Raw genomic sequence first — 13,634 nt, 5'->3', positions numbered from 1 at the left:
TGAGATATTCACCAGCTCTCTTACCATCACAGGTGAGTGACAGACAACAACTGTCTCCCAATCACAGGTGTGTGACAGCCCCCAGCTCTCTCCCCATCACAGGTGAGTGACAGCCCCTAGCACAATTCCCATCACAGGTATGTGACAGCCCCCAGCTGTTTCCACATCACAGGTGCCTGACAGCCCCCAACTCTCTCCCCATCACAGGCATGTAACAGCCTCCAGCTTTTTCCACATCACAGGTATGTGACAGCCCCAGCACTCTCCCCATCACCGGTGTTTGACAGTTACCAAATCTCTGCCCATCACAGGTGTGTGAAAGGCCCCAGCTCTGTCCCCATCACAGGTGTTTAACAGTCCCCATCTCTCTCACCATCACAGGTGTGTGACAGCCCCCAGCTGTCTCGGGATCACAGGTGCGTGACAGCCCCCAACTCTCTCCCCATCACAGGTATATGACAGGCCCCAGCTGTCTCCACATCACAGGTATGTGACACCCCACAGCTGTCTCCCCATTATAGGTGACAGCCCCCAGCTGTCTCCATATAACAGTTATGTTACAAACCCAAGCTCTCTCCCCATCACAGGTGTGTGACCTTCCCCAGCTGTCTCCAAGTCACAGGTGCGTGACAACGCCCAGCTCTCTTCCCTTCACATGTGGGTGACAGAACCCAGCTCTCTCCCCATCACAGGTGAGTGAGAGACCCCATCTCTCTCCCCATTACAGTTGAGTGACAGCCCCAAGCTCTCTCCCCATCACAGATAAGTGGCAGCCTCCAGCTCTCTCCCCACCACAGGTATCTGACAGCCCCCCGCTGTCTCCTCATCACAGGAGCCTGACAGCCCCCAACTCTCTCACAATCACATGTATGTGACAACCGCCATTGTCTCCACATCACAGGTATGTGACAACCACTAGCTCTTCTCAAATCACAGGTGTTTGACAGTTCCCATCTCTCTCACCATCACAGTTGAGTGACAGCCCCCAGCTCTCTGCCATCATAGGTATGAGACACCCGCCAGCTGTCTCCGCATCACAGGTGCCTGACAGCCCCCAACTCTCTCCCCATCACAAGTAGGTGTCAGCCCCCAGCTGTCTCCACATCACAGGTATGAAACAGCCACCAGCCCTCTCCCCATCACAGGTATGTGACAGCAACCAGCTCTCTCCCCATCATAGGTGTTTGAAAGTCCCCAGCTCTCTCCCCATCACAGCTGTGTAACAGCCGCAAGCTGTCTCCCCATCACAGGTGAGTGACAGCCCCCAGCTCTCTCCCCATCACAGGTGTGCGACAGCCCCCAACTCTCTCCGCATCACAGGTGTGTGACCGTCCCCAGGTGTCTCCATTTCACAAGTGCGTGACAATGCCCAGCTGTCTCCCCTTCACAGGTGGGTGACAGACCCAAGCTCTCTCCCCATCACAGGTGAGTGACAGCCCACAGCTATCTCTCCATCACAGGTGAGTGACAACAGCTATCTCTCGTCCCATCACAGGTGAGTCACAGACCCCAGCTCTCTCCCCATCACAGGTGAGTGACAGCCCCTACCTCTCTCCCCATCACTGGTATGTGACAGCACGCAGCTGTCTCTGCATCACAGGTGTGTGACAGCCACCAGCTCTCTCCCCATCACAGGTATGTGACAGCCCCCAGCTCTCTCCCCATCACAGGTGATAGACAACCCCTATCTCTCCTCTCATCAGTGGTGAGTAACAGCCTCCTGCTCTCTCCACATCACAGGTATGTGACAAGTCCAAGGTCTCTCCCCATCACAGGTGTGTGCCGTCTCCAGCTGTCCCCATATCAAAAGTGCGTGACAACGCCCAACTCTCTCCCCTTCACAGGTGGGTGACAGCCACCAGCTGTCTCCCCATCACAGGTGAGAGACAGTCCCCATCTCTCTCCCCATTACAGCTGAGTGACAGCCACCAGCTCTCTCCACATCACAGGTACCTGAGAACCCCCAGCTGTCTCCGCATCACAGGAGCCTGACAGGTCCCAACTCTCTCCCCATCAGAGGTGTGTGACAGGCCCCAGTTCTCTCCCCATCACAGGTGTTTGACAATCCCCATCTCCTTCCCCATCACAGGTGTGGGACAGCCCCCAGCTCTCGCCCCATTACAGGAGAGTAACATCCCCCAGGTCTCTCTCCATCACTGGTGATTTTAAGCCCCCAGCTCTCTCCCCATCACAGGTATGTGACAGCCCCCAGGTGTCTCCACATCATAGGTGCCCGACAGCCCCCAACTGTCTCCCCATCACAGGTATGTGACAGCCCCCAGCTGTCTCCACATCACAGGTACCTGACAGCACCCAACTCTCTCCCCATCACAGGTATGTGACACACCCCAGTATCTCCACATCACAGGTATGTGACAGCCACGACTTGTCTCCGCATCACAAATATGTGTGAGCCCCAGCTCATTCCCCATTACAGGTATTTGACAGTCCCCATCCATCTCCCCTTAACAGGTGTGTGACAGCCCCCAGCTCTCTCGCCATCAAAGGTGCGTGACAGCCCCCAGCTCTCTCCCCATCACAGGTATGTGACAGCCCCCAGCTCTCTCCCAATCACAGGTTAGTGAGAGCCCCCACGTGTCTCAGCATCACAGGTATCTGACAGTCCCCATCTTTCTCCCCATCACAGGTGTGTGATAGACCCAAGCTCTCTCCCCATCTCAGGTGAGTGACGTCCCCCGGCTGTCTCCCCATCACATATATGTGACAACCCCCAGCTCTCTCCGTATCAAAGGTGCCTGACAGCCTCCAATTCTCTCCCCATCACAGGTATATTACAGCCGCCTGCTGTCTCCACATCACAGGTACCTGACAGCACCCAACTCTCTCCCCATCACTGGTGTTTGACAATCCCCATCTCTCTCCCCATCACAGGTGTGAGATATCCACCAGCTCTCTTACCATCACAGGTGAGTGACAGACCCCAGCTCTCTCCCTATCTCAGGAACGTGACAGCCCACAGGTGTCTCCGCATCACAGGTGCCTGACAGCCCCTAGCTCTCTCCACATCTCACATATGTTACAGTCCCCAGGTGTCTCCACAGCACAGGTATGTAACAGCCACCAGCTGCCTACGCATCACAGGTATGTGACAACCCCCAGGTCTCTCCCCACCACAGGTGATTGACAGCCCCCATCTCTCTCCCCATCAAAAGTGAGTAACAGTCCCCAGCTGTCTCCCCATCACAGGTATATGACAGACACCAGCTGTCTCCGCATCACAGGTATGTGACAGCCCCCAGTTCTCTCCCCATCACAGGTGTGCGACACCCCGAGCTCTCTCCCCATCACAGGTGAGTGACACCTCCCAGCTCTCTCCCCATCTCATGTATATGAGAGCCCCCATCTGTCTCCGCATCACAGGTGAACAACAGCCCCCAACTCTCTCCCAATCACAGGTATGTGACAGCCCCCAGGTGTCTCCGCATCACAGGTATGTGAAAGCCCTCAGCTCTCTCCCCATCACAGGTGTTTAACGGTCCCCATCTCTCTCCCCATCACAGGTGTGTGACAGCGCCCAGCTCTCTCCCCATCACAGGAGAGTGACAGCCCCCAGCTCTCTCCCCATCTCAGGTATGTGACAGCCCCCAGCTGTCCCCGCATCACAGGTGCCCGACAGCCCCCAACTCTCTCCCCATCACAGGTATGTGACAGCCCCCAGCTGTCTCCGTATCACAGGTATGTTAGAGCCACCAGCTGTCTCCGCATCACAGGTATGTGACAGCCCCAAGCTCTCGCCCCCTCAGAGGTGTTTGACAGTCCCCATCACTCTCCCCATCACAGGGGAGTGACAGCCCCGAGCTCTCTCCCAATTACTGGTGTGTGACAGCCCCAAGCTCTCTCCCCATAACAGGTGAGTGACAGTCCCCAGCTCTCTCCCCATCTCAGGTATGTGACAGCCCCCAGCTGTCTCCGCATCACAGGTGCCCGACAGCCCCCAACTCTCTACCCATCACAGGTATGTGACAGCTCGCAGCTGTGTGGGCATCACAGGTATGTGACGGCCAGCAGCTGTCTCCGCATCACAGGTGTGTGACAGCCCCCAGCTCTCTCCCCATCAGAGGTGTTTGACAGTCCCCATCACTCTTCCCATCACAGGTGTTTGACAGGCCCCATCACTCTTCCCATCACAGGTGTGTGATAGACCCCAGCTCTCTCCCCATCCCAGGTAAGTGACACCCCCCAGCTCTCTCCCTATTACAGGTGTGTGACAGCCCCAAGCTCTCTCCCCATCACAGGTGAGAGACAGCCCCCAACTCTTTCCCCATCACAGGTATGTGACAAGCCTCAGCTCTCTCCCCATCACAGGTGTCTGACAGCCCCCAGTTGTCTCAGCATTACAGGTATGTGACAGTCCCCATCTCTCTCACCATAACAGGTGTGTGACAGCCCCCAGCTCTCTCCCCATCACAGGTGAGTGACAGACCCCAGCGCTCTCCCTATCTCAGGTACGTGACAGCCCACAGGTGTCTCCGCATCACAGGTGCCTGACAGCCCCTAGCTCTCTCCACATCTCACATATGTTACCGTCCCCAGCTGTCTCCACAGCACAGATATGTAACAGCCACCAGCTGTCTATGCATCACAGGTATGTGACAACCCCCAGCTCTCTCCCCATCACAGGTGTGTGACAGGCCCCGGCTCTATCCTCATCACATGTATGTGACAGCCACGAGCTGTCTCACCATCACAGGTATGTGACAGCCCCCAGGTATCTCCCCACTACTAGTATGTGATAGCGCCCATCCTTCCCCACATCACAGGTATGTGAACAACCCCAAGCTCTCTCCCCATCACAGGTGTGTGACCATCCCCACCTGTCTCCATATCACACCTGAGTGACAGCCCTCATCTCTCTCCCCATCACAGGTGAGTGACAATCACCAGCTCTCTCCCAATCACAGGTGAGTCACAGCCCCCAGCTGTCTCCCCATCACAGGTATGTGACAGCCCCCAGCTGTCTTCCAATCACAGGTATGTGACAGCCCCTAGCTGTCTCCAAATCACAGGTGTGTGACAGCCCCCAGCTCTCTCCCAATCACAGGTGTTTGACTGTTTCCATATCTCTCCCCATCACAGGTGTTGACAGCCCCCAGATCTCTCCCCATTACTGGTGCGTGACAGCCCCCAACTCTCCCCCCATCACAGGTATGTGACAGCCCCCAGATGCCTCCACATCTCAGGTATGTGATAGACCCCAGCTCTCTCCCCATTACAGGTATATGATAGGCCCCAGCTGTCTCCACATTACAGGTATTTGTGAACGCCAACTCTTTCCCCATCACAGGTGTGTGACCTTCCCCAGCTGTCACCATATCACAGGTGCGTGACTGCCCCCAGATCTCTCCCCTTCACAAATGGGTGACAGCCCCCTGTTCTCTCCCCACCACAGGTGATTGACAGCCCCCATCTCTCTCCCCATCAAAAGTGAGTAACAGCCCCCCGCTGTCTCCCCATCACAGGTGTTTGACAGTCCCCATCTCTCTCCCCAACACAGGTGTGTGAATGTACCCAGCTCTCTCCCCATCACAGGTATATAACAGCCCCCATCTCTCTCCACAGCACAGGTGAGTGACAGCCCACAGCTATCTCCCAATCACTGGTATGTGAGAGCCCCCAGCTGTCTCCACATCACAGGTGCGTGACAGCCCCCAGCTCTCTCCCCATCACAGGTGATAGACAGCCCCTATCTCTCCTCCCATCACAGGTGAGTAACAGCCCCCAGCTCTCTCCCCATCACAAGTATGTGACAGCCCCCAGCTCTCTCCATATCATAGGTGTTTCACAGTCCCCATTTCTCTCCCCATCACAGGTGAGTGACAGCCCCCAGCACTCTCCCCATGATAGATATGTGACAAAACACAGCTGTCTCCGCCTCACAGGTGCGTGACAGCCCCCAACTCTCTCCCGATCACAGGTATGTGACAGCCTCCAACTGTCTCCCCATTATATGTATGTGATAGACCCCAGCTGTCTTCACATCACAGGTATGTGACAAGCCCAAGGTTTCTCCCCATCACAGGTGTGTGCCGTCCCCAGCTGTCCCCATATCACAGGTGCGTGACAACGCCCAACTCTCTCCCCTTCACAGGTGGGTGACAACCACCAGTTCTCTCCCCATCACAGGTGAGAGACAGTCCCCATCTCTCTCCCCATTACAGGTGAGTGACAGCCGCCAGCTCTCTCCATATCACAGGTATCTGAGAACCCCCAGCTGTCTCCGCATCACAGGAGCCTGACAGGTCCCAACTCTCTCCACATCAGCGGTGTGTGACAGGCCCCAGGTCTCTCCCCATCACAGGTGTTTGACAATCCCCATCTCCTTCCCCATCACAGGTGTGGGACAGCCCCCAGCTCTCTCCCCATTACAGGTGAGTAACAGCCCCCAGGTCTCTCTCCATCACTGGTGATTTTAAGCCCCCAGCTCTCTCCCCATCACAGGTATGTGACAGCCCCCAGGTGTCTCCACATCATAGGTGCCCGACAGCCCCCAACTCTCTCCCCATCACAGGTATGTGACAGCCCCCAGCTGTCTCCACATCACAGGTACCTGACAGCACCCAACTCTCTCCCCATCACAGGTATGTGACAGACCCCAGTATCTCCACATCACAGGTATGTGACAGCCACGAATTGTCTCCACATCACAAATATGTGTGAGCCCCAGCTCATTCCCCATCACAGGTATTTGACAGTCCCCATCCATCTCCCCTTAACAGGTGTGTGACAGCCCCCAGCTCTCTCGCCATCAAAGGTGCGTGACAGCCCCCAGCTCTCTCCCAATCACAGGTATGTTACAGCCCCCAGCTGTCTCCACATCACAGGTAAGAGAATGCCCTCAGCTCTCTCCCAATCACAGGTGTTTCATGGTCCCCATCTCTCTCCCCATCCCAGGTGTGGGACAGCCCCCAGCTCTCTCCCTATTACAGGTGAGTAACAGCCCCCAGGTCTCTCTCCATCACTGGTGATTTTAAGCCCCCAGCTCTCTCCCCATCACAGGTATGTGACAGCCCCCAGGTGTCTCCACATCATTGGTGCCCGACAGCCCCCAACTCTCTCCCCATCACAGGTATGTGACAGCCCCCAGCTGTCTCCACATCACAGGTACCTGACAGCACCCAACTCTCTCCCCATCACAGGTATGTGACAGACCCCAGTATCTCCACATCACAGGTATGTGACAGCCACGACTTGTCTCCGCATCACAAATATGTGTGAGCCCCAGCTCATTCCCTATCACAGGTATTTGACAGTCCCCATCCATCTCCCCTTAACAGGTGTGTGACAGCAACCAGCTCTCTCCCCATCATAGGTGTTTGACACTCCCCAACTCTCTCCCCATCACAGCTGTGTAACAGCCCCAAGCTCTCTCCCCATCACAGGTGAGTGACAGCCCCCAGCTCTCTCCCCATCACAGGTGTCCGACAGCCCCCAACTCTCTCCGCATGACAGGTGTGTGACCGTCCCCAGGTGTCTCCATTTCACAGGTGCGTGACAATGCCCAGCTCTCTCCCCTTCACAGGTGGGTGACAGACCCCAGCTCTCTCCCCATTACAGGTGTGTGACAGCCCCCAGCACTCTCCCTATCACAGGTGTTTCACAGTCCCCATCTCTCTCCCCATCACAGGTATTTAACAGCCCCCATCTCTCTCCCCATAACAGGTGAGTGACAGCCCACAGCTATCTCTCCATCACAGGTGAGTGACAACCCCCATCTCTCGTCCCATCACAGGTGAGTCACAGCCCCCAACTCTCTCCCCATCACAGGTGAGTGAAAGCCCCTAGCTCTAGCTCTCTCCCCATCACTGGTATGTGTCAGCACCCAGCTGTCTCCGCATCACAAGTGTGTGACAGCCCCCAGCTCTCTCCCCATCACAGGTATGTGACAGCCCCCAACTGTCTCCCCATTAAAGGTATATGATAGCCCCCAGCTGTCTACACATCACATGTATGTGACAAGCCCAAGGTCTCTCCCCATCTCAGGTGTGTGCCGTCCCCAGCTGTCTCCATATCACAGGTGCGTGACAACGCCCAGCTCTCTTCCCTTCACAGGTGGGTGACAGCACCCAGCTCTCTCCCCATCCCAGGTGAGTGACAGCCCCCATCTTTCTTCCCATCACAGGTGAGTGGCAGCCTCCAGCTCTCTCCCCATCACAGGTATGTGACAACCCCCAGCTGTCTCAGCGACACAGGTATGTGACAGTCCCCATCTCTCTCCCCATCACAGGTGTGTGACAGCCCCCAGCTCTCTCCACATCACTGGTGAGTGAAAGCCCCCAGCTCTATTCCCGTCTCAGGTATCTGACAGCCCCCAGCTGTCTCCTCGTCACAGGTTCCTGACAGGCCCCACCTTTCTCCCCATCACAGGTATGTGTCAGCCGCCAACTGTCTCCACTTCACAGGTATCTGAAAGACACCAGCTGTCTCCGCATCACAGGTATGTGACAGCCCCCATGTCTCTCCCCATCACAGGTGTTTGACATTCCCCATCTCTTTCCCCATCACAGGTGTGTGACAGCCCCCAGGTCTCTCCCCATGACAGGGGAGTGAGAGCCCCCAGCTCTCTCCCCATCATAGGTATGTGACAGCCGCCAGCTGTCTCCGCATCACAGGTGCCTGACAGCCCCCAACTCTCTCCTCATAACAGGTATGTTACAGCCCCCAGCTGTCTCCACATCACAGGTATGAAACAGCCACCAGCTCTCTCCGCATCACAGGTTTGTGACAGCCCCCAGCTCTCTCCCCATCATAGGTGTTTGATAGTCCCCAGCTCTCTCCCCATCATAGCTGTGTGAGAGCCCCCAGCTCTCTGCCCATCATAGCTGTGTGACAGCCCCCAGCTCTCTCCCCATCACAGGTAAGTGACAGCCCCCAGCTGTCTCCCCATCACAGGTGCCCGACAGCACCCAACTCTCTCCCCATCACAGGTATATGATAGGCCCCAGCTGTCTCCACATCACAGGTATGTGACAGCCCCCAGCTGTCTCCCCATTATAGGTATGTGACAGCCCGCAGCAGTCTCCACACCACAGGTATGTGACAACCCCAAGCTCTCTCCCCATCACAGGTGTGTGACTGTCCCCTGGTGTCTCCGTATCACAGGTGCGTGACAATGCCGAGCTCTCTCCCCTTTACAGGTGAGTGACAGCCGCAAGCTCTCGCCACATCACTTTTGTGTGACAGGCCCCAGCACTCTCCCCATCACAGGTGTTTCACAGTCCCCATCACTCTCCCCAACACAGGTTTGTGAAAGTACCCAGCTCTCTCCCCATCACAGGTATTTAACAGCCCCCATCACAGGTGAGTCACAGACCCCAGCTCACTCCCTATCACAGGTGAGTGACAGCCCCTAACTCTCTCCCCATCACTGGTATGTGACAGCCCCCAGCTGTCTCCACATCACAGGTGTGTGACAGCCCCCAGCTCTCTCCCCATCACAGGTATGTGACAGCCACCAGCTCTCACCCCATCACAGGTGATAGACAGCCCCTATCTCTCCTCCCATCACAGGTGAGTAACAGCCCCCAGCTCTCTCCTCATCACATGTATGTGACAGCCCCCAGCTTCCTCAGCATCACAGGTATGTGAAAGACCCCAGCTATCTCAGCATCACAGGTATGTGATAGTCCCGATCACTCTCCCCATCACAGGTGACTGACAGCCCCCAGCTGTCTCAGCATCATAGGTATGTGACAGTCCCAATCTCTCTCCCCGTCACAGGTGTGTGACAGCCCCCAGCTCTCTCCCCATCACAGGTGTTTCACAGTCCCCATCTCTCTGCCCAACACAGGTTTGTGAAATTACCCAGCTCTCTCCCCATCACAGGTATTTAACAGCCCCCATCTCTCTCCCCATCACAGGTGAGTGACAGCCCACAGCTATCTCTCCATTACAGGTGAGTGACAACCCCCATCTCTCGTCCCTTCACAGGTGAGTCACAGCCCCCAGCTCTCTCCCCATCACAGGTGAGTGACAGCCCCTACCTCTCTCCCCATCACAGGTGTGTGACAGCAACCAGCTCTCTCCCCATCACAGGTATGTGACAGCCCCCAGCTCTCTCCCCATCACAGGTATGTGACAAGCCCAAGGTCTCCCCCCTCACAGGTGTGTGCCGTCCCCAGCTGTCCCCGTATAACAGGTGCGTGACAATGCCCAACTCTCTCGCCTTCACAGGTGGGTGACAGCCACCAGCTCTCTCCCCATCACAGGTGAGAGACAGTCCCCATCTCTCTCCCCATTACAGCTGAGTGACAGCCACCAGCTCTCTCCACATCACAGGTATCTGAGAACCCCCAGCTGTCTCCGCATCACAGGAGCCTGACAGGTCCCAACTCTCTCCCCATCAGAGGTGTGTGACAGGCCCCAGGTCTCTCGCCATCACAGGTGTTTGACAATCCCCATCTCCTTCCCCATCACAGGTGTGGGACAGCCCCCAGCTCTCTCCCCATTACAGGTGAGTAGCAGCCCCCAGGGCTCTCTCCATCACTGGTGATTTTAAGCCCACAGCTGTCTCCCCATCACAGGTATGTGACAGCCCCCAGGTGTCTCCACATCATAGGTGCCCGACAGCCCCCAACTCTCTCCCCATCACAGGTATGTGACAGCCCCCAGCTGTCTCCACATCACAGGTACCTGACAGCACCCAACTCTCTCCCCATCACAGGTATGTGACAGACCCCAGTATCTCCACATCACAGGTATGTGACATCCACGACTTGTCTCCGCATCACAAATATGTGTGAGCCCCAGCTCACTCCCCCTCACAGGTATTTGACAGTCCCCATCCATCTCCCCTTAACAGGTGTGTGACAGCCCCCAGCTCTCTCGCCATCACAGGTATATGACAGGCCCCAGCTGTCTCCACATCACAGGTATGTGACACCCCACAGCTGTCTCCCCATTATAGGTGACAGCCCCCAGCTGTCTCATCACAGGAGCCTGACAGCCCCCAACTCTCTCACCATCACACGTATGTGACAGCCCCCGTTGTCTCCACATCACAGGTATGTGACAACCACTAGCTCTTCTCGCATCACAGGTGTTTGACAGTTCCCATCTCTCTCAGCATCACAGGTGAGTGGCAGCCCCCAGCTCTCTCCCATCACAGGTTTGCGACTGCCCCCAGCTCTCTCCCCATCACAGGTGAGTGACAGGCCCCAGCTCTCTCCCATCATAGGTATGTGACAGCCGCCAGCTGTCTCCGCATCACAGGTGCCTGACAGCCCCCAACTCTCTCCCCATCACAGGTAGGTGTCAGCCCCCAGCTGTCTCCACATCACAGGTATGAAACAGCCAACAGCTCTCTCCCCATCACAGGTATGTGACAGCAACCAGCTCTCTCCCCATCATAGGTGTTTGACAGTCCCCAGCTCTCTCCCCATCACAGCTGTGTAATAGCCCCAAGCTCTCTCCCCATCACAGGTGAGTGACAGCCCCCAGCTGTCTCCCCATCACAGGTGTCCGACAGCCCCCAACTCTCTCCGCATCACAGGTGAGTGACCGTCCCCAGGTGTCTCCATTTCACAGGTGCGTGACAATGCCCAGCTCTCTCCCCTTCACAGGTGGGTGACAGACCCCAGCTCTCTCCCCATCACAGGTGTGTGACAGCCCCCAGCACTCTCCCCATCACAGGTGTTTCACAGTCCCCATCTCTCTCCCCAACACAGGTTTGTGAAAGTACCCAGCTCTCTCCCCATCACAGGTATTTAACAGCCCCCATCACTCTCCCCATCACAGGTGAGTGACAGCCCACAGCTCTCTCTCCATCACAGGTGAGTGACAACCCCCATCTCTCGTCCCATCACAGGTGAGTCACAGCCCCCAACTCTCTCCCCATCACAGGTGAGTGAAAGCCCCTAGCTCTAGCTCTCTCCCCATCACTGGTATGTGACAGCTCCCAGCTGTCTCCGCATCACAAGTGTGTGATAGCCCCCAGCTCTCTCCCCATCACAGGTATGTGACAGCCCCCAGCTCTCTCCCCATCACACATGATAGACAACCCCTATCTCTCCTCCCATCACAGGTGAGTAACAGCCCCCAGCTCTCTCCCCATCACAGGTATGGGACAGCCCCCAACTGTCTCCCCATTAAAGGTATATGATAGCCCCCAGCTGTCTACACATCACATGTATGTGACAAGCCCAAGGTCTCTCCCCATCTCAGGTGTGTGCCGTCCCCAGCTGTCTCCATATCACAGGTGCGTGACAAAGCCCAAGTCTCTCCACTTCACAGGTGGGAGACAGGCCCCAGCTCTCTCCCCATCACAGGTGAGAGACACACCCCGTCTCTCTCCCCATTACAGGTGAGTGACAGACGCCAGCTCTCTACCCATCACAGGTATCTGACAACCCCCAGCTGTCTCCGCCTCACAGGAGCCTGACAGCACCCAACTCTCTCCCCATCACAGGTATGTGACAACCCCTAGCTTTCTCCCCATAACAGGTATGTGACAACCACCACCTGTCTCCACATCACAGGTATGTGACAGCCCCCAGGTCTCTCCCCATCACAGGTGTTTGACAATCCCCATCTCCTTCCCCATCACAGGTGTGTGACAGCCCCCAGCTCTCTCCCCATTACAGGTGAGTAACAGCCCCCAGGTCTCTCCCCATCACAGGTGATTTTAAGCCCCCAGCTCTCTCCCCATAACAGGTATGTGACAGCCCCCAGGTGTCTCCACATCATAGGTGCCCGACAGCTCCCAACTCTCTCCCCATCACAGGTATGTGACAGCCCCCTGCTGTTTCCGCATCACAGGTGCCTGACAGCCCCCAACTCTCTCTCCATCACAGGTATATGACAGGCCCCAGCTGTCTCCACATCACAGGTATGTGACAGCCAGGACTTGTCTCCGTATCACATATATGTGTGAGCCCCAGCTAACGTCCCATCACAGGTGTTTGACAGTCCCCATCCATCTCCCCTTTACAGGTGTGTGACAGCCCCCAGCTATCTGCCCATCACCGGTGAGTGACAGCCCCCAGCTCTCTCCCCATCACAGGTATGTGACAGCCCCCAGCTTTTTCCGCATCACAGCTGCCTGAAAGCCCCCAACTCTCTCCCCATCACAGGTGTGTGACCGTCCCCAGCTGTCTCAATATCACAGGTGCGTGACAGCCCCAGCTCTCTCCCCATCACAAGTATGTGACAGCCCCCGTCTCTCTCCCCATCACAGGTGAGTGACAGTCCCCAGCTCTCTCCCCATCACAGGTGATTGACAGCCCCATCTCTCATCCCATTACAGGTGAGTAACAACCCCCAGCGCTCTCCCCATCACAGGTATGGGACAGCCCCCAGCTCTCTCCACCTAAGAGGTGCGTGACAGCCCCCAACTCTCTCCCCATCACAGGTATATGACAGGCTCCAGCTGTCTCCACATCACAGTTATATGACAGCCCCCAGCTGTCTCCACATAACAGGTATGTGACAACCCCAAGCTCTCTCCCCATCACAGGTGTGTGACCTTTCCCAGCTGTCTCCATATCACAGGTGCGTGACAACGCCCAGCTCTCTTCCCTTCACAGGTGGGTGACAGCACCCAGCTCTCTCCCCATCCCAGGTGAGTCAGAGCCCCCATCTTTCTCCCCATCACAGGTGAGTGGCAGCCTCCAGCTCAC

At 56.4% G+C, this 13,634-nt stretch overlaps 1 protein-coding gene and 1 long non-coding RNA gene across 2 annotated transcripts in view; one reads left to right on the top strand and one right to left on the bottom strand.

Moving 5' to 3' along the window:
• Positions 1 to 13,634, top strand: part of LOC309653941 (myosin-13-like) — a 32,197-nt gene that overhangs the window by 7,087 nt on the left and 11,476 nt on the right. The window lies entirely within an intron of this gene.
• LOC309653944 lies at positions 5,297 to 9,102 on the bottom strand. Its single transcript, XR_014259658.1, has 3 exons — positions 8,930 to 9,102; positions 8,048 to 8,578; positions 5,297 to 5,348 (listed from the first exon to the last, which is right to left on the bottom strand). It is a non-coding gene; the product is annotated as an uncharacterized lncRNA (long non-coding RNA).

The sequence above is a fragment of the Balaenoptera physalus genome (genome assembly GCF_965194825.1).
Source record: "Balaenoptera physalus genome assembly, contig: HAP1_SCAFFOLD_1517, whole genome shotgun sequence".
Taxonomy (NCBI): Eukaryota; Metazoa; Chordata; class Mammalia; order Artiodactyla; family Balaenopteridae; genus Balaenoptera; species Balaenoptera physalus.
Note: the sequence above shows the minus strand (reverse complement) of the source record. Positions and strands in the feature narration are given on the sequence as shown.